This window comes from Carassius auratus, chromosome 15 (assembly GCF_003368295.1).
Source record: "Carassius auratus strain Wakin chromosome 15, ASM336829v1, whole genome shotgun sequence".
Lineage (NCBI taxonomy): Eukaryota > Metazoa > Chordata > Actinopteri > Cypriniformes > Cyprinidae > Carassius > Carassius auratus.
Genome location: NC_039257.1, coordinates 8352354 through 8375019, shown reverse-complemented (window position 1 = coordinate 8375019; position 22666 = coordinate 8352354). Strand labels below are relative to the sequence as shown.

At 35.6% G+C, this 22666-nt stretch overlaps 1 protein-coding gene across 3 annotated transcripts in view; it reads right to left on the bottom strand.

Moving 5' to 3' along the window:
- The window catches only part of LOC113114947 (nephrin-like), a 136477-nt gene that overhangs the window by 34317 nt on the left and 79494 nt on the right, over positions 1–22666 (bottom strand). Inside the window, exons 1-2 of one of the 3 annotated variants that reach the window (XM_026282078.1) lie at positions 10979–11215; positions 8418–8551 (exon numbers count right to left, since the gene is read on the bottom strand). The exons of 1 other annotated variant lie outside the window; for it this stretch is intronic. The gene's annotated coding sequence lies outside the window, so the exon portion shown is untranslated. Of the gene's footprint in view, positions 1–8417; positions 8598–10978; positions 11216–22666 lie in introns of those variants that run through there. One more of the 3 variants, XR_003293811.1, reaches the window with a different exon arrangement.

The following is a 22666-nucleotide window of genomic DNA, read 5'->3' as shown; positions in this document are numbered from 1 at the left end:
ATCAAGTCAATGCATTTTTTTATAGTGAAATATTTAGTTAAATATAAAATAAATTACAATTAGGCATATTAGCTCTCATTTCACCTCATCCAGATAGTAACTTTCGTATCATGTGACACATTTAACCTCTTTTTCCTTTTACAACCATTGCCCAAATTTATACTGAAAAGTCAAATGAGAGTAAAAAAAAAATAACATTAGCAAATAATTACAAAACATTGCAGGAGGAGAGAGAATCAGCAGGCTTCTGCAACTGTTTAGTGGTTTTGCTTAATAGTTCTGCATTAGATTATGCACAATTTAGTAATTCCAGCATAATTTGGAGTAACATAAATTATGTTATGCTTTACATAAGATTGTCACATATATTACCAGGCTTGCCATGACACTCTCCTTATTGAAGGAAAATTTGCCTCCCACTATGATGTTGTGCTTAAGCATTGCTGTGCTGTTCTTCATCTCTGTGTATGTTTTATTGACGACAGATTGGAGCCAATTCAGCTCTGCAAATGAGTCAATAAAGTAATTACAGAGAATTAAATCTCTCCTCAGTGAGAAGGAGAGCAGGGAAAATGAAGGTATGAAGAGATCTCAAATCCCCTTGCTGTTTTCTCAGCTGTCAATATACCTACGGCTAATATCCACCCAGAAGAATGATGACTGGGCTACAAGAAGACGCCTATTTCCTCACCACTAGGGCTGTGGCATTATGATTTGTGTGACACCCATCTGCTGATCATTCTTTCCAATGGAGTCGGCTTGTACCTGTCATAAACATGATTTAACGGGACATAACACTGACGATGACTCTCCGACGACCCCGTTGGGTAACATCAGGAATGCAATCGTGGAAACTCTGTGTGGGAGATCCTTCCTAATTAAAATAATGTGGCGTTCAATAGTGGTTTGAGATTTAAAGGAACAGGGTGTTCATCACTATCAGTGAACTCATCCAACAATGAAAATTCTCTCATCATTTACTCACCTCATTAAAAACATGTATGGTTTTCTTTTGTCATAAAAAACAAAACAAAAACAAAACACAATGAACGTAAAATGGATTGCAAAAAAATACTGGACCGCAATGACTTTTACTACATTGAGATTTTCAGAAATGTTCAAACATTTTCTCATGCAAAGCAATCATATGGTTTCATAAGACTCTTAAAAATGAAGAATAAACACTTAAAAATGAAGGTTCTAAAAGAAAGCATATGGTTCCAATTCCATGTAGAATCTTCACCCTCCACGGAAAAAAAAAGTATTATTGTGGAAGAAGCTTCATCATATTCCAAGAAATGGAATCCAAAATAGTTCTTTCTATAGGCATTGCTGCAAAGCTCCTTTTTGGAACCTGTACAGCATGCATAAATTTTTTTAACCTTCCATGGGACCTCTCCAGTACACAAAATTTTCTTTATAGAGGAAACAGTTTCTCCAGATTATTAAAATGTTTTATGGAGGAAAAATGTTTTTGGATTATTAAAATGTTCTTTAAACTAAGAAAAATGTTTTTCTTTTACTTTATTTTTTTAAGGTTCTTTGAGGAACCCAAAATGGTTCTTACACACCATGGACTTCAAGGTTCTTTATAGTGAAAAAAAAATGATTCTTTAGATTATTAAATATTGTTCTTTACTGGCATTAATGGTTCCATGAAGAAACAAAGGTTTTTTGAACCTTTATTTTTAAGAGTGCTTCTTTGGGAAGTCTTTTCTATGGCATTTCGGCAAAAGCTCCTTTTTGGAAATTGTATTTTTAAAAGTCTACAGTACTTTTTTTGGTGTTTTTGTTGAGTTACCATCAATTTGACAGAAGGTTATTTTATAGTGGAAAAGGTTCTTCAGACTAAGAAAAATAAATGGTTATTTTAAAAAACGTTTACTGAATTGTTCTTTAGGGAACACAAAATGGTTATTGCTCTTTTTTTTTTTTTACTTTTTTTGGAACTTGACAACTCACTTTACAGTAATATGGATACTGGCCTTGATTTTTGGGTGAGCTAGTCCTTCAAAGTCATAGACACAAGGTAGTAGACTTTCACGCTTTCTTTGTGAGCCTCAGACGCACTTTCTATGAAGTCGGCGTTAGACTTTTATCAGGCTCCTCTGATCCGATCGAGGCTTCAGCCAGGCTTCAAAGACCCCTTACAGACTATGATTACTCGGACAGTCTTTAGTGTGAAAAAGCAAATGTAACGCACACAAAAGGGTCAGCTATTTTAGGACACATTTTCTTAAAAGGCCGCTCCCGAGAGTACGTCCGAGACTTTTCAAACCCCGACACCTCTTTTGAGCCATTGACAAATATCCAGTGCATCTGGGCACGCTCGACTGCTCTCAGAAGCCCAAACGACAGAAGCTGCAACTTCACATCAAGGCTGCATCAGTCACCTCACGTCAAACTTGAAGGGCACGATTGGACACAAGCGACAAGCCGAAAAACACATTAGCATAATGTTTACATAAATGAATACGTAAACACAGTGGCAAGATAATCAGCATGGCACATTTAAATGCTGCAGCCAGCCGTACTTGTGCGCTCCCTTCCCTTCAGCGATAGGAGAGGAAAGACATGTCAAACACGCACCCCGGTCTGATTCCGACTCCTGATGTGGAGCGTTGACGTCTTATTTGAACAAGATAATGACATGGGATTAAGCCGCAGCGTACAATCTGACTTTTAGTCTATAGCTAGCGACGCTAAACTACAGCTCCAGATCAGAAAGTATCAACGCTAATGCAATGTACAACAATGCATTATTCTGCTCCTTTTGTAGTCTAAATAAACACGACTCTTAGATTATAATCACAGCCTATGTGCATTCCATTCAAGAACTCAACGGAGATGGAATTTCAACGTCTGGATCAAAGAAAAAACTAATTTTTTGCTTTGATTCAGCAGGGAACGGTCGCTTTAGACTGGCGGTTGAGTCATAGCTACAAAGTTATGCATAAACGAAAAAGCACGAGGCGCTTCAACAACAATTTGTATGCTTTCGGCCTTGATGGGTCAGATCTGTGATTCGCAGACGTGCACGCTGGAGACTTCTTGTGCTAGATGTTATATTCAGATGTAATTAAGGCACAAGCAGTGTCTCGTATTTCACATTCTGCAATCTCGAGCAATCTCCTTCCTCTATAAAGCTTGTTGCACATTGCATAATGTATGAAAAGGTTGCAATTACAAGGAAATAATTGGATTTCTAATTATATTTACAAAGGAAACACTGACACCTTTTTATAAACAGTGCGTCTGTTGTTCTCAGTTCGAAGCAGGGCTTTCAGCGGGTTTCAGTTGTAAAATCAAGCGCGACACAAAGTTTTTAGTGACAAGCAATTTGTCGTCTACACATACTACACGTGTACCTGCTGCAAGACACAACACACAAGGCAAATTAGAAGTTGTGAATTTTGGACCAATAAGTTTCACAGTGGGCAGGGCACAATTATTTACAATTTTTGTAACCATGTGTAACAATTATACACAACAATTCTTAATTTTTTTTAATAATATAACAATTATATACAAACGCTTATTTTAGAATAATTGAAAATATTATTTTTTGTTAAGATTTTGAATGTTTTTATTTTTTATGTTTATAGTTTTATATATTTAAGTTTTTTTTTCATATATTATAGTTTTTCATTTGCATTTTAGTTAAGGTTTTAGTCATTTAGTTGAGTATATTTGTCATTTTTATTAGCTTTTTAGTTTTTATTCATTTCATTTTTTATTTCAATTTTAGTTATTTAGTCATATACACCAAGAAAAACTAAAATGAGAAATCCTGCCTTAACAAGTAACTTTAATAAAAAGTATTTAATAAAATATTTTGATGAAGCCTTCACTATTTTGTATGACCATTAGGTTTAAGCAGATGCATTTATGGTGTATATTTTATTCATTTTTTTTTAATCATTTTCTCTAACATATTTTAGTTTTATCTTTCTTTTCTATGGTCGTATTTAACTGGTTTGATTTTAATTCAAAACTATTTTTAATTTATTTTTAATAAATTTATAAATACATTTTGGTTTGATTTTAATTCAAAACTATTTTTAATTTATTTTTATTGATGTATTACATTTTAACTTAATTAAATACATCTATTAGAACTATCTAATTTAATAATTCTCTCTCCTTTTTTTACATAATTTCTTCCAGTATTATAATACACAAGATGCACACCATTGTACATGAATGCAGACATACAGACCACCACAATATTTCCTCTACACAAGCAATGAGAATGTTCCACAGAAAGCAGATTATTTCCTTTGGTGCCATGCAGCAACATATGCTACCATCCAGTCCAAATTGAGCCTTGGCATACAGTAACCAATTTCATCTCCACTAAACTTGATTGTTGGAGCCTGCTAATATACAGGCAGCACAGTTATTACAGTATGAGATAAAAGCTCACAGTAAGATAGTGAAGAGAATAGGGAGGAAGGCCTGGGATTCGATGTCAAAAGCATCTCAAACCAAAAAGGGTGAAGGCAGGTTGGTGCTCCAGACGGCATCACGTGGTGTTCAGACACACAAATTGTATATATGGAGGCAGAAAGGGAAAATGCAACAAGCAATCATTACAGTAAATTGCCTCGGCCATTCTTTCTATTCAGATGCAGTTTTGTCAAGCAGAGCAGAACCAGAGAGGGAGCATTTACCTCATGCAGCTGTGAGAGTAGAAGATTTGAACATTTGCTCATTGGCCAAATTGGCAAGATATGCATTTTGCTTGACACACAGGAACTACTCAAGGAGATTTTTTATAAGCCGCACCTCTTGTTTAACAAAAAAGTACTTGTGATTTACCAGAGCATCAATGGCCATGGCCATGACCAGCTCAGCACTGAATGCTTAGAAATGAGTAAAGGGGAATGTGTTTTAAAATAAACCTTGATTATATAGTTACTCACAAAAGAAATAACTCCTTGAATATATTATACAAATATCTGGATATTAATATTAATCTGAGGTGGAATTATTTTATGACCATAACTATACCCGTATATTATTAAAGCATCCACTAAGAAAAAAATAGTACACAACATTTCAGGGTTAACTAAAACAAAATTCATAAACTTTACTGAAATAAAATGTATCAAACCTTATTTTATTTTAGCTTTCCAAAGCAATATTTCTCATTTTAATTTATTTAATTTGATGCACTAAAATAATTAAAACTAAAATAAAAAAATAATAATATATTTTAAAAAAAAGTTAATTAATTAATTAATTCCATAAGTAGAATTTACATGACATTTCAAGTTTAACAAAATATGAAAATAAAAATAAATTCAGAATATTAATACAAACTATAATGATACAATATTGATACTAAAATAACACTGCTACTTTTATATACTGTATATGTAATTATAATATTAAAATAATCTTAAAATCTTTCTATTTAACAAAATAATTTGTGCATTTACAGATGAAGAAAAAAAAATACTGCAATAATCTAGGAAGAAAAATGGATGCTATTTTTAACTCACATGCTTTTCAAGGCTATCTTAGGAATTGTGCTGTGCTTTTTTTTTATTTGCACCTTTATACATAGATGCTCATGCTTTGATAAAGGATTATATTTATTCATTTAATATGGCACCTTTGGCAGATAATTGTACCGGTGCATGTTGCAAATGGCAAAGCTGCAGACACTGTAATTGGTATAATGACTCATGGGTTTCATTACACAGTTTAGATGAAATACCTTAGTGTAATTATATTGTAAATGTATCCATAAAATGAATACAAAACAGTTGCATTTGGCCTTTGAGTTTCAAACTGTAACTTGTAACTCCAGCCAAAGAAAAAACTAGTCACTAGAGAGGATGAACGAAAACCAGAAACCCATCTCCTCCAATCACATGCCAACAAAACAAATCTGTAAAAAATAAGACTGAAAGGTACATATGTAAAGAGACACACACACACACACATGCACTGAAGAAGGTCTAGGATGTTACAATGGCTCCTCTTGATTTTTTTCTCTTTTTTACCTTCACAGTCCATTGAAGCACTCCCTTTGAATAAGTTCAAGTTTTGAAAGGGAACCTTAGGAACACTTCAAAGTGAAGCCCAGGGAGTGTTTCTATACTGCATGGAAAGAGCTCTCTCAGGTTCACGGCCATTATGCCACGCTTTAGCCTCCTCCAGTACTCTCTATCTCTCTCTCAAAGCCAATAGCACTTGCATTTCAAGTCAGGTTGCAATCTCTTCAAATTACCAACCACACTGGAACAAATAATAGTGATTTACTTAATTAAAAACTAAACATTTTGCCATCTAAATAAACAAAAGAAATTGAAAGCGCTGGCTCCTTGAGGCATCTCCCTCGGTCCATTAGTTGCAGTCCAATGGGCTTTGATAGGAATTAACTCACACTCAATTATACTCCGGGCCCGCAAACAGTCCCAGACGCCAAACCGTGAACGCGCCGACTGCAATCTCCGTGAATGGATGGAGGGCTTTCGGTCGGAGCGTACGCACACTGTATTTAGACGTTCTTTAAACATATCCCTTCATTTTCTCTGTCTATCTTCTTTTTAATCACACGTGCCTAGAGAGGTTTTCAGCCTTTCATCAGTACTGCAGCACAAGCTCCCAGCATTTCTATGAAAACTCAGTTATTTTGCATGGGGGCACTTTTATGTTTAATTCTTTGGGAAAAACAATTTTTTACATATTCTTGAGTACTGTTAATGGGCCTTTTCTAATGGGCCTTTTTCGGACATTTTTGTAAGATTGCATTGTGTCATCTCAAGCTCAACTGATTATTTACATTTATTTCTAATATATTTATGCCTTCAAGAGGGTAGCTTAGTTTTGCGGTTTAATTTAACATTTCAATGCTCAAGGTTCATAAAAAAACACTAGACTTATAAACAGTGTTCATGATTACGCGTCTTTCAAGAAGTGAAATGTCATCTTTATGTCAGCTTTATGGAATATTTCATTAAATATGTTTAATAGGATACTGTTACCTGAAATCGAAATATATACACAGTCATCGGAAAGTTTTATTAATTTTCTTATTCAGCAAGGATATATTAAATGAATGAAAATTTATTTGTAATATTGCAAAATATCTAAAATAAATTCTGTTCTGTTGCACTTTCAAAAATCATGGTTTCCATAAAAAAATGGAAAATCATGGTTTTCATCTGTATCAAATCAGCATGTAGAATTATATAGACAAAGATACTTCTGAAGGATCTTAAATTAGGTTTTAAAATACGAGACTTAAGAAATATGAAAGTTGCACTGGTTTCAGTTGAGCAAAATGGGCAACAGTGAATAGGAAATATATAATAACAAATAGAATAATAGTATTACTTCTGAAGTATCATGTGTCATTGAAGACTGGGTTAATGATTACTAAGAATTCAGACTTGCATCACAGAAATTATATTTTGAATCATATTAAAACAGAAAAGAGATATTTTAAATTGTAAATATTACTGTTTTACTGCATTGTTAATCAAATAAATGGTGAGCATGAGCATAAGAAACTTTTTGAGCATAATAAACTTTTTTCAAAAACATAAAAAAAAAAAAAATCCTACTGATACCAAACTTTTGAAGGGTTGTATATAGGGGTGGGCAATATGAACAAAATCTTATATCACGATATGAGCAATTTTATTTCATAGTAATGATATATATCATGGATTACATACTTTTGCTTTAAATCAGGTCAAAGGTCAACATTTGATTTCATAACAATTTAAAATTTTTGTTTCCAGCGTCAATATCACACACACACAAAAATACTAACCTAAATTTAAAAAGTCACAAGTAAACAGTCAGAGAAGAAGAAAAAAAAGACTTAAAAATACAATATTTCTTATTAAAGTTACAAAAGTAATTTAAGTCAAGAGCAGTGAGAGATTGTCTCTCTTTTGTTGTTTGATTAAAAATAATTAATGGAAGTAATATTAGACTGCTGTCACTCTAAGAGCTGCCCGGATCCAATATACTGTTACACGTTTTTCTTTCTTTTTTTTCTTAGGCACTTCTGTCCCACTTTTGCAGGGTAAATTTGCGATTATTCCATTGCTTATACAGTACATTCAATAGCTACTCTTTCTCTCATTAACTAGCTACTTGTCAGTTTCCCTGCCGCCTCTTCTGCATATACACAACGTGATCTCTGAACAAAAACTTTGGTTCCAAAGAAAACTACGCAAGTATGATCATCACTACTTTACTTGGGCTCATGCCCCTATAAAAAAAGACACTAGTGATGTGCCCCGTTTTTCTCCTCCTCATTCTAATGTCCCCGAGTGCAGTGTGGACTAATCAAAAGAGAAACTCACAGGTTTTGTTCTAACTTCACTGCTGTGCTAGTCGCTGCTCGTTGAGAAAATTAACATCTCCCTTCTTTTCTTTCTGACACAAACCTCATTTTGGTGCGTCGGAGCTCTGTCAGGGAGATGTGAAGAGGGTTCGAAGTTATGTCTGGAGCTCTTCTGAATGACTCAGCGGTTCCTGTCCAGGTCTTTAATGAGATGTTCTTCAGGCCTGTCTAACCTTCCTTCTCCACCGTCCCCAAAGACAAACAAGTACCTTAATTATTGCAGGGAAAAACATCAGCACGGCACAGGAAAGGGAAATTAATTAATTTTCTCAATTTGTTTTGCTCATGTTTCCATGTCTTGACAAGTTATGCTACTGCAACAGTAACGTTCATTTACCTGAACAGAAAAAAGAAGGTAAAACACATGGTGTGTATTTGATTTTAAATTTATGGATATACTTTTCAGATATAACTACGAAAAGAACTAGGAAATAATTGGTCTAAATCGAACATATGTATGTATGCATGTATGTATGTATGCATGCATGTATGTGTATTTCTTTTCTTTTTTTTTCTAATCAAATATATATATATATATATATATATATATATATATATATATATATATATATATATATATATATATATATATATATATATATATATATATATTGAATTTGAGATTTATAACATTAATTCTATTTAAAATGAAGATAGCATCAAAGATAAAACAAATGAACTGAAAGAAACAAACAAAATCTTTATAATGACTTTCAGTACTTTTTTTCCCCTATATATTAATGTAATATAGACATTGCAATGTCTCTCAGAATAAGAATTATCGTCTCCCTTGGTATATTGAACAGCGCTGTAATCTGTGCACATACAGACTGCTACATCGGCATGTCAATATGATTCCTGCACGCTGTCAAGGATGCCATTCCGCTCAGTGACAACTGATGCTTGTGCTGCAGTTTGTTTACATCTCATATATGTCCTTGTCGGTCTCCTTGTGTCTTCAGAAGTGTGAAAGTTGAAAGATATGAAACTCGATTCCCTGTAGGTATAAACTCAGTATGGTTCCTGGCTGGGCCAGAGAGGCATCACAGGCATTGACCCTCTCAGGTAAATGTTAAGGTTATTTTTTTTTTCTCATTACATCATCAAACAACCCAACGCTCAAGCCTGGACTTACTGGAAGCAAAAACAGCATGAAATTTTCCCAGTGTGCAGAAAATGAGATCGGCTCTCTGCTCTCTGACTGGGACATGCAGATGATTTTGCAAATCTGTTTCACAACTAGCATCTCCTGGGTTGGCAGAACTCAGTTGTACATTCAGAGCTTTGTATAGTAGCACATACATTAAATATGCATACAAACATTAGAGGCCTCTTTCAAAGACATTTAAAAATCTTACCTTGAAGAGTAGACTGTGAGATTGTTAAGATTTTAAATCTTTTTGAAAGAAATCTCTTATGCTTACCAAGGCAGCATTTGTTTGATTCAAAATACAGTAAAAATTGTTATATTGTAAAATATTATTACAATTCAAAACATCTGTTTTCTGTTTTAATGTATTTAAAAATATTAACGATTCCTGTGATTTAAAGTTAAATTATCAGCATCATTTCGCCAGTCTCCAGGGTCACATGATCCTTCAGCAATGATTTTAATGTCAATTTGCTGCTCACAAAATATTTCTTATTACTATCAATGCTGAAAACAGTTGCTTCATATTTTCATGGAAACCATTATATAAGGATTTTTGATGAAAACAAAGTTCATAATGTTTACTTAAAATCTTAAAATCTTTTGTAACAAATATTTACTGTAATCTTTTTTAATATTTTTTTGGATCAATTTAATTCATCTTTGCTGAATTAAATTATTAATTTCCATTAACAAAATAAGAAATCATCCTGACCTCAAATTGTGAATAGTAACATAAAAACGAACTTTAATTGCGAATAACTGTTGCAAATATATTTTTATCTTAATTTCGAACTTGAGATTAATTCAAATGATTTTAAATAGATTATGAAGATAATTTAAGATACATTTATATTTTTATATAAAAGTAATGTTTTAAAATGTCACCAATTTAAGTATTTTTTTTATTACATACATACATACATATATATATTTAATCCAATGATCATTTGTTTAATATTGACATCTGTTGAATGAAAATCAAATCTTCAAATCCTGGTGAACACTATGTAACGAACACAAAAATACTAATACAGGAAGTCATCAACAGATTGCAGTATTATGCTGGTAAAAGCAAGGAATTTTAAGGCCACTAATGGATTTCACCCCATTTTAGCTTCCCGAGGCGGCAGCACTATTAAAATGTTCTTTGTTTTGACTCTTTGTCATACCGTTTCAACTTAGTACCTCAGCTTCCACACAAAAATACTTCTCCTTCTCTCCCTCATCCTTCCCCTTGACACAGAAGTCAACTTAAAACTGATGAGAGAGAGAGAGAGAGAGAGAGAGAGAGGTCTGCTTTCAAGCCTCTATCTCCTCACTCTTACTTGTCTTCTTAAAGCCAAAGAAGAGATGCAGAAAAAGAGTAAAAGTACATAAAGCCGAGCAGAAATAAAAAGCTAAGGTGTCTTTGAGTGTGATAAAACACTTGCATGTGAGAGAACGCCGCTTACCTGTTGAGCCTCACCGCTCGCCTTTGTCTCGCCTCATCTGGAGGTTCTCCTCTGAAGACGTTCACCAGTTCTGGTGAGGAAATGCCAGTGGGGCTCCCCTACACACGCTCCCCTTGTCCTGACACTTTCTTAACAGCCTGACAGTGATGGAGGAGTGGAACGAGGGAGGATGAGTGAATAGAAATGAGGTGAGGCGCAAACTGCTGACTGCAATAATGCAGAAGAACTCCATCTCACGCTCGGTCTCTGCCCCTTCATCTCATCATATTCAGCCATTAGCGAGCATTTAATGAGCTTTAACTGTGCTCCAGAAGGGTGCGACAGGACACGGCCTTTCTAATGGACTACATCTAAAACAATACACAGCCATGTTCCTTTCTAGCTGGTTTCTTGTTCATTTTCACTCTGTTTGTATGTTGAGGGCCCTCAGTACCCTTGTCGACACCGAAGTGAACGCAGCAGTCTCAACAGCCACCAGTTTTGTAACATTTATGCTCATGCATAATAAATACGGCACAGACTGTTCACTTTATTTTATATAGTGAACACTCCTTAGGGGCCGCCTTGGCTCTCTCACTGCGCACAGCAACAGATTTTAAACAGAATTCATTTATACAACTGAATATTTGATTCAGCTGAATATTTGATTCAGTTGTGTGCTCAAAACCGTTTTTTATATTATTTTATGCCACATAATGGAAAAAAAAGAAAACTCAAGATGTGGACCGACTTTCTGGTGTCAGCAACAAGAAAAAGCAGTTGTAATTTTGAGTGATTCTAGACAGTGGGTAAAGATTGTTTTCTTCTTTAGAAATGTCTACACTTATCAAAACACAGGACAATGTTTTTATTTATTTATTTTTTATTTTTTTATTGATCAAATAAATGCAGCCTTGGTGAGACTAAGAGACTTCTTTTTAAAAATACAACCAATCCCAGCTAGTGTGTCTCTATATTATATTATATTATATTATATTATATTATATTATATTATATTATATTATATTATATTATATTATATTATATTATATTATATTATATTTTACACATGAGGGATAAGAAAAGTCATCTATTTGTGCTATGAAATCTCAAAACCTGAGAAAGTAATTGAATAAAGGGTGATCTTTTTCACTTACGCTTTCTTTGGATCAATAATGTCAAGTTTTCTTTGCAAGAGAAGATCAGACTGTCTTTCATAAAATGGAAACACTACTGTCTATCAGAAAATACATGCATTAAATGCTACAAGGTCTCACATAAAAGCATTTTCTCTGTATCTGGGCGACTGAGAAGTACATTGAATCTGAATGTGTAAACAGCAAGAAGTGAAGCTCAGTCACGAGAGGAGACAGATCATAGATTTCGGCTGAACTGGGTGGAGTGCTCTTATAGCTGTATGTGCCTCGATCAAGGCCGTGGCCTTCAGCACACGGACAAAACTACATGCACACATACAACAGACACACACAGTGAGGCGCGCTTCAGAAGTGGAAGGAGGCATGGGGTAGGTGCTTCACAGAGCTGGAGAGACAGATGTGAACAGCTGGGGCCTGTTGCTCAGTCATTATGTTGAGTGGCCCCCAGGCACAGGTTAATGTGAACCCACACACTCAAACACACACACACACACACACACATACATGCAAAATCAAAAACTAAGCCTTACTAATCAAGGAAACGTAAGCATGGCCACAAACTACTATAATGAAAAAATTAAAAAGTTGCCTGCATATTTACATTGAGATCTGTGATAAAATTGAGATTTCTGCCTCATCTGAAAGCTGAATAACTACATTTTTCAGTTGATGTGTGGTTTATTAGGATCGGACAATATTTGGCTGAGATACAACTATTTGAAAATCTGGAATCTGAGGGTGCAAAAAAAAAAAAAAAATCAAAATACTAAGAAAATTGCCTTTGAACCATACAATGTTCTTTTTGGCTATTGCTAGAAATATACCCGAGTGACATAAGACATAAGTTTTGTGGTCCAGGGTCACGGTCACGGTCACGGTCACACACACACACACACACACACACACACACAAATACAAACACAAACACGCACACGCATACACACGCACGTGTCCTCCCGTGACAGTTTCTCCCTCTCGTTTTGATTAGTCATTTGGGCCAGGTGTGTCCCATTAATTACCCTTGTTTAGCTCTGTATTTTTGTTCATGTTGTCTGTCCCTTTGTTCCTCTTTTCTGGTGTTGTCTATATTATGTGCTTCGTGAGTGTTCCTGAAACTGTTACTCATGTACTCACATGTTAGGTAAAAACTGTTAGCTTGAAAACACTGTATGCTTTGGATAGAAACGTCTTCTAAATGCATAGATTTAACTGACTCCATCATGTCTGCGTTCCTCGCCTCCTCAGGAGCATCATGACATACATACATAAGTATATATATATATATATATATATATATATATATATATACACACACACACAGAGAAAAAGAGAGACACACACACACACACACACACACACACACACACACACACACACACACACACACACACATATTACATTATTACATTTTAAACTATTTAATTAAATGTGTATAAAATATATTTTAAATATAAACTGATATACTAATAATATTAAGAACAACAACAAGAACTATTTTATTTATGTGTTTATTTTTTGATGACAGCCCTGGTTGGCAGTCACTCTTGTCTTTACTGTTAGCATACAGCAAGCAGTTTCTATTTGGATTTGTTTATGGACCGTTATTCTTGTAAATAACAAGTAATTTCTTCCAATCAATCCATCTTCATGTACACATTAATGTGGAAGAGTTCCCTTTGCACAGGTACACACTCCAAAACACATCAGCGCGCACACATCATCTATTCCCTTTTTAAAGCTCAGTGAGGGGGAGACAGGAAGTTTAATCACGGAACGCAAACAGTAGCTACAGGTTACACAGATAAAAGATGGGGGAAAAAGGTTTTATAGACACTAATAACCAAATTCATCAGAGAGAATTTAACTCTCCCAGCAGCTCACTTTTAACAGAACTGTATTTAATGAAAAAGGACCCCACTGACCCATACGCTCCTCCGAAGGCCCGAGCTCAAGATCGGATCCCATTAGAGCGCTCTGAGCCTAGGAATTACAACCTAACCCCGTAGCCTTCATGATCTGTATCCTACAGAGCTGCTGTCAGCTTGAGGCCGTTAACGGCAGAGCACAGTGCTAATACCCTACAACAGCAGTGTGATTAGTGCCAGATCCAACTGGCATGACTTCTACAATGCATTACTTCTGGATACAACTGTGCCTAGGTAGCATGTTGATTTTTTCTTTTGGATTCAACAAAACTTGACGAAAGTTTCACACCTCAACTCTGTCTCACCACATAGACAGCTATACTTTCTACTGTTACAAATGATTTCTATTTCCAATAAATGCTACTCTTTTGACATTTCTATCCAAAGAATCCTGAAAAAAATAATTAATTACAATTACAAAATAATTAATAAATAAATAATCAAAATGTCTCTTGAGCAGCAAATCAGCATATTAAAATGATTTCTAAAAGATCATGTGAAAACTGAAGACTGAAGTAAAATGGCTGCTGAAAAACAGCCGTTTAAAATTTTTAAACCCAAGAATCTGAACAGTAATGTATTCTGGGATTTGCCTTTTTAAATGAAGGATACATGTGATGCTGTCTGCTTTCGGTCAAAATATTAGTACAGTAGGTACAGGTAGCATCATTGTGCTGTTTACTGCCTTTCTGAAACACACCTATGCTGTTTTTGGAACAATAGCTTCACTTCTGCGATCCTAAAAATGGCACAAACTTGGTACTTGCAGAAAGAATTAGGCAATTTATGAATTACCGTCAGATTACATTTGATTCAGTGACCTCTTTTAGATTATGTGATTTGCAAGAAAAAAACGGGCAGGTTTTTGTTAAAACATTATCTCTCTTTCCCTCAAGGGAGAGTTTAGCCCACTTCCGTGGTGGAGATTTACATTGACTTGAATGTAGGTTAGTTCATTACATGCAGATATATATATATATATATATATATATATATATATATATATATATATATATATATATATATATATATATATATATATATATATATATACTTGGTGTTTCAGGTTTTTGGTGTGTGCAGACTGTGCATATGTGCGTTTTTCTTTGTTTGATTTAATGTAATACACAAAACATACATTAAAAAAATCCAGGAAATTAATTAGCATCAGAGACCTAAACTCAATTTACAACAAAAGCATAAATCCATTTTGGATCCCCAGTAAAACAATTAATCTGAACTGTCCACAAATCATAGAGCTGTTCAATATCCAAACTGACCGCATTTACAGTACTTTCCTGCAGTGGCGGCTCCTGCCAGTTCTCTCAGGGGGGGCACATGTTTGCTCGATTAATGAGGATAGTTCACCCATTCAGTTGATAAATTAACAGCTAGTTAAAGATGTAAAGGGAACTGAACTACTATAGTATTAATTAAAAATAAACTGACATTAGGAATCAATCTCTTGCTCTCCTTATGTTTTTATATGCATGTTAACAGCAGCAGCAAATGAAGACTGATGCCAGGACGTGGTTTTCCAAAAAAAACTTTTTACTTCGATTTCAGTTTAATAAGAAATAATTGAAGTCACATAAATCACGGTTTACACAACTCGCTTATATTACTGCTCATTTATATCACATTCCTTGCTTACTTAAAGAGCCAGTAAGATGAAAATTCTAAGCATCCTATCCCTGTTTATAATTCCTGTACATTAGGTTTAAATCCATCCAAGGTTAAAAAACATTGCCATTTTGTCAAAATATCATTTTAAAATTACCTCAACTCTCAGAGATCCCCAAACGGTTCGCGCAAAGCTGTTCAAAAGATTCAGTTTCCTTAAACCCCACCTTTCGGTAGCATACTGTGTTCTGATTGGTCAACTAACATAACCAGTTTGGATTGGTTGTTCCGCACACACCAACATGGTAAACTATGCGTTAGCATCTGTTTGGGGTGAATTATGTCTTATTCCTCTCACCGCGAAGCAAACAGTAAAATAAAAAACTTGAACAGTCTCGCTGCTTTTTCTTCTGTGTGGGTGTATTCAAGCCGCGCGCTTCAGTTTGAATCTGAATAGCAGCGCGGGGGCGTGGTCACATAAGATATAACGAAGGGAGACATGAAAAACAGACATCGCGTTGTTTTCATATGGATTACTTTATCACAGAATATCTGTTTTCGGCAGCACTTGTTTAGTTTTAAATGTCAAGCTTTCTATAGATATCTCTCTCATGTCTCTTCGTTGAGTATTCACGGAGTTACACTTCATTTTAATGACGTGTTTGTACATGACGATCAGCACAAACAAAGGCTGCAGACAGCACACATACTGATAAGACGCTCGGGAGAAAACAAACACATAACTTCATAATCATACTTCGCGTTGTGATTAGGAGATGCTCGTTGTTCTAAATAAAGTTGGTAATGAACCATCTTTTATGGCCAAACGCTTTGAAAATTCCGCTGTACTCACCGAGATTAGAAAAGCAGTCATCAGTGAAATGTTGTGAACACAACAAAAAGGATTTGTTGTACTGCTCTGGTATTGTGGTGAAAATGAATTTTAGCCATTGGTTCTTCTGATCTTCATTCTTTGGCAGTGAAAATAAAACAAACTTGCCTTTACAATTATAAACACACCGTCTCCTCGACATGATGCTATCACACCAACCAGAGCGTCTGTGTGTGGGGGTGGGGCAGGTAAGAGTTTTGTTTCTCCCAAGACGGTGGGCGGAGATTATTATGCAAAGTGTTCCTAGTGACGTACATAGAGATGGGCAAAAGATTTGAAATCTATAACGACTCGTTTCAGCGACTCAGAGTCGACTGCTTACTTTAGAAGCCAATAACTTTATAAATTGTGTACTTTTTGGTTTAATTATTTGCTCATTGTTTACACAGATGGACAGCTACATCATACACTGTAATACAGGTCATTTTTGATTTCCCATCTGTTTGCCTCTTTAAATGACTCACTTATATTACACTGCTCCCTACTATCCATATGCATCTTTGCTCTTTCGTGTTTTTTCACCTTCTCCGAGAGATGATGCATTTCGGTGACACCTGTAGTTGTCCATGCAATGTCCATCATGCTCTCATTAGCCTTTTTCTCTGATCATAGCACTTCCTCGAAAATACTTGTTTATACGACTTCCCGCCCTTTGTAGATACTTGTTTGATGTTTAAATTTGGTCTTGGTTGTCCTAATTCTTTAATTGCCAATTTATCCTTATTGCTACAACGAATGAATGGTATTTCTTTCAGTGACACGATTGAATTAATCTACGCTGAGGTAACGTTCGCCGTGATGTGGATCAAGTTCAGCTGACAACTGAATTTGCATAGCTGTCCCCGTCTCTCTGTCTGTTTTTTTTTTTTTTTCACATTTGATAAAGATATTATAGTAGTTTTTAATGTTTTCATTGTTGTTATAATTACAAATAGTTTTTAAATATTATTGGATGTCACTGTTCCCACCAGTAGTTGTACAAGTTAAGGTTACACATGATGACGAAAGCACGTTAGGGCTAGCCCTCCCGGAACTCATTGAGATTGCATTGCAGTGGCTGCAGTTCGAAAAAAAAGATATTTGAATGGAAGTCTATGAGAGCACTCTGGGCGATTCACAGAAATCGCCCAAAAAGGGGCGGTACTACACAGAACGCGACTCAACACTGATTTGACTATTTAGAGGCTACAAAAACAGTCTGGAATAGTGAAAGTTAGTGAAACCCTGTGGTTGAATGTATAATAAAAAAATCCCTCCCTTTCCATTGGTGGTGCTACGCCCAATCGCCCTATTGGAGAAACCACCACTGCTTTCCTGATATACATTCCTGGTTTAATTGTGAAAAACATTCTATATATCTATATATCTTTATATCAACATTCCAACTTATTGGCCCCAAACTTTTCAACAGTGGTATATGTCTCAGTTGTTTCAACTTATAACATACACTGCAAATAATCACAAAGTCCCTGAGCTTGTCTATTTTCTAATGACTTTTTAGTAACTAGTAATAGCTCGTAATAACTAGTTAATAACTAGGCATGACTAGTCATTTGCAGTACACCCTCAACACTTTGTATTTTCTCCTTATACCCATGAATTATCATGTACAAACACAGTTTTAGTATGACTGTATTGCACTTGATGAGAGTTTTGAAGTGTAGCACACTGTGATAAGTACAGCCTTGACCTGAAGACGTCTTGCACTCTGCTCCGTCTGCAGCTGAGTGCTTAGCTAATGCACTGCTTGAGAGCAAGAACCCGGCGGTCCTCGCGTGCTCTCCAGCATAACCAAACCAACCAATGGGGCTCTGCGACTCTGACTTCATAAGGGATATGCAGAGTGTCACAGAGGGTCAGCATAAAAGAGGAAATGACTCAGTTGTTGTGCATTAACTTGAAAGAACCAAGTATGCCACTAATGCTGACACATCTTGCACTTACTAGGCCAAATCTGCTTTAAAAGAGCAGCTGCACTCAAAAACACAGGAACAACATCAAAACACACCAATCTGCCTATTTCCGATTACAGAAATCGCCGTCATCAACAAGAGAGCGTCTGGCTGCTGCAGTCTGGCTGGGACACAAGTCTGCCATAATCTCACAAGTCTCGGATGGATTGCGGAGAACTTCATGCTGAGGAATGCTACATCAACATTAAAGTTCATACAGGGAGGGGACGGGCGGCTTTTCTAATCTCTTAGTGACCCACAAGGGACTGCTTTGAGCAGGTGGAAAAAATGATTAATTTTGGTTAAGAGGGATTTGGACCCTGGATCTGGTTGGTTTTTGCTACTGTACACTCGCACACAAAAACACCCTGCCAATGATATGGGAGGTCAGACACAGTGTTGAATGGAAACCAGCTGTGGTAGCCAGATTGAAGAGACACTAATCCTCAAATCGGCTCTGTTTTAACTCAAAACCATAAACGACCTTTGAATATGAGCTATTTAATACAGTGATATTCTGACAGCTGACGAGGGGTCAGTTAAGAGACATAGGAACCACGTTTATGCCAGTATCTGACTGTAATAATGACAGACTATATAGATTTCGCAGTGGAAACAAAAATAAAATCATTTCAATAATTGCAATTAGAAAATAAGAATGCATTGCTCTTTCTCGTCACCCATTGATTTAGGCTGTTGTTCAGCCAAAATTGCAGTGTTATGCTTGACTTCCCAGTTTTTCTACATCCCACTGCTTCACTGCCTGTGTCACGGAGAAAGCAGAGGTTTTTGATTAAATTTGTCAGGAAATCAATCAAATAAAAATGTCATATAATCAGGTATCACACGAATAAATGAAATGCTTTCATTTATTCGTGACTTCCAAAAATAATCAGATTATACAAAACGCTTGATAATACAATACGGAATAAACGCTACAATGTTTGAAATAGATTTTTAATTAAAATTTAATGAGTCTTAAAGATTAAGGCTCATTTACCAAAGGAAACATTTGTGAGTGTGAGATGCATTTAAATAAGTCCACATACTGGAAATGCCTCACACTTTATGTGAACTATAGATGACATTTTACTTGGTGAACTGGACTTAACATTTTCAGTTCTTTATCTGATTCCAAGGAATCCATATGGCATGAAAGACGTGCCGTCAATGTTCCTGCACTAATTACTTCCTGTCTAATGGCGATTGGCGACAAAAGAGAGGTACATTATTCATTAGCTGTGTAATTTCTGTGTCTGTAAAGCAGATAAAATATGAAAGTACATTTACATATTAAAAATTTAAATATGGCCTGCTCATTCAGAGTATAAATGAGTAATTAATAGATCAAATATAAAAGCTAATTTAAATATAGAAATATATAGAAATAAAACACAGCATACTGTCTGTGAATGTAATTATTCAGTAATCAAGTATAACCAAATATGAAAGTTAGTTAACATTTGTAATTTATATTGCTTAAACATTAGCAGGTTTACACAGCATCTAGACATATGATTATAAAGCAAAATAATTATGTTTTGGATTTGTAAATAATAATAATAATAACCATTAATTGATATTTACATAATTATATGACAGAGATTAAATTGAAAAGTTATGTAAATGTAAAAAAATATATATACACAATAGTATTCACAATAACAATCACTATCTACAGTATATCATTTATGTGACTATATGAAATGAGATTTAAAATAAAAATAAATAATTACAAATGATGATAACATGACCAGTGTTTGTATTGACTGACAGTAATAATCAGTATTTATGCAGTTCAAATATAAATGTTTATTTATACAACATCTAGGCATAAATATAAATATAAAGACTGACATTTGGTGTGGATATATAATAATTAATCATAATAGCCATTTACCATAATTGATATGACTATGGTAGAGATTTAATTTAACAATGGTTTGCATTTGCATTTACAATAACACCACTACTTTCATATAAAAAGTATATGATTTTAAATAATATGCTTATTTATATCTCGACAAAAACAAATGCAAATTGATATATGGTGTGTGTATTTAATGACACACAGTAATTAGTAATGATGCAGTTTATGTAACTATTTGATGGAGATTATAAATAATATAAAAGGTAATTTCTACCGAGATGTAAACAAATAAAAACTGACATGTGGTCTGCTAAGGTAATTATTCAGAATAATAATCAGCAATTATGTAGAATAATGATGCCACCGCGTGAGTACAGGTGCATGAGTGGAAGAACAGCACTGTGTGTGTGTGTGTGTGTGTGTGTGTGAGACAACCCACAAGAGAGAGGAAGTTGTCAGAAAGACAGAGGGAGGAAGACAGCAAGAATGTGTGAGTGGTAAAATATTATCAGGTCAGTGTGAAGAGGGAGAGGGGTCAGATAATAAGACTCAATCGCGCTGAGTGAAACGTACTGGGAGAGAAAATGCTGACGTGTTTCCTCCGCTCCATCCAATTCTGGACGCGCCAGCCCTCTCGTTCTCTCCCTCGCTCTCTTTTTTATGCAGTGGTGTGGGTTCCACGGCCCACAAACTTTAGCACTTTACTGTCCATCCACATGCCCATCTATCACAATGAAGGGCTGATGAAGAGACAGGAGGGTGAATGAGTGGAGGAGAGCGAGGGAGGGGAGGAATAAAACTAGGGATGGGGCCCATATTGAAACGGGAGGTCAGGGAAGATGAGCATCATGGCCAACCTTGTGTGTCCCGTTCTCTTATTTACCGCTCCACCACCGTAAGCATATTACTGATGCTATCTTTCTCTCTCTCTCTCTCACACACACACACACACACACACACACAAGACAAACTAACACCGCATATGTGACCTTTTGAGAACACGGTTACAAAATACTCTTTTGAATAATATGAAACTCCACCAAACAGTGATGCTAAACACGCTTCACTAGACTCATTAATTTGCATGTGCATGTCCTTGTACAGACAAAACACACACAGAGACCTTAAGGGCTAAATTAGTGATGTCAAAGATGGCTTAATATGACCTCTGATACCTGTTGATATTAGTAGATTTAAAGGAAGAGTTCATTGGAATGAAAGTTTTGTCATCGTGAACTCACCCTCATGTTGTTCCAATCCTGAATGACTTACTTTCTTTGAACCACACGTAACAGGTGATGCTCAGGAGGATCTGCATGTCACAAATCAACACAAATTGCTACTAAGGGCTGTCGGACCTCAAAACTGAAAAAAATACATAAACTAAAAGTGCAATGTAAGCTGTTCTCTAACAATCGTCCTCTTCTATATAGCTCTCAAATTTCAGATGGGAAATTTGAAATACGTGCAATTGGTTGAACATGGGATACATGAAAACTAGTGGTGTTTTATAATTTCTAATAAACCATAATAAAGTAGTTTAAGTCTTTGGTTCTTTAAATGAGATGATTTTGGCTCACATTAAACAAAAACCCACCAATTTCAACAAATTAGAATATGGTAACATGCCAATCAGCTAATCAACTCAAAACACCTGCAAAGGTTTCCTGAGACTTTTCCTGAGACTTTTCCCGGAAAAACACGACTGGCTGGAGGTGTGACGTGTGGGCGGAGCTAAAGAATCACGAGCGCGAGTAGGCTTTTGCGTTGAGAGCGTTTGGAAGTTGTGACATTACCGTGAGGAAAAAAAAAACATCATCCAAAACAAACCATGGCTAACAGTCAGATTCAGCCGTTTATTTATGATCCAGAATCAGATCCAGAGGCTGAAACTGAAGGAGAGCAGCAGCAGCAACGACTCGCTCCGAGCGGGGCTCGAACCCGGGTCTCCGGCATGGGAGGCGGACGCACTAAAAAGGAGGCAGAGATATTTTAAGTAGTTTTACTCACCGCCTGTGGTTCCAACACACGATCGTGACCCTTTTTCGTTGGGATTGCATCATCCTTAAGAAATAAACGATATGCAAATCCGTCGTCAAACTGGGCCTTGTTTGTAAAACAAGCATCTTCGAAATGCAGGGAACAAACAAAAACACTTGCACAACTCCGTTGCTGCTCTGTAAAAATAAACTCCATCCACTGGTCCCTTAATCCTGTTTTTTTTTTTTTTGGTAATCTGTGCACGGTTGTCTTGCCCTGGCAACCAAAAACACACTCCTTTTGTGACTTT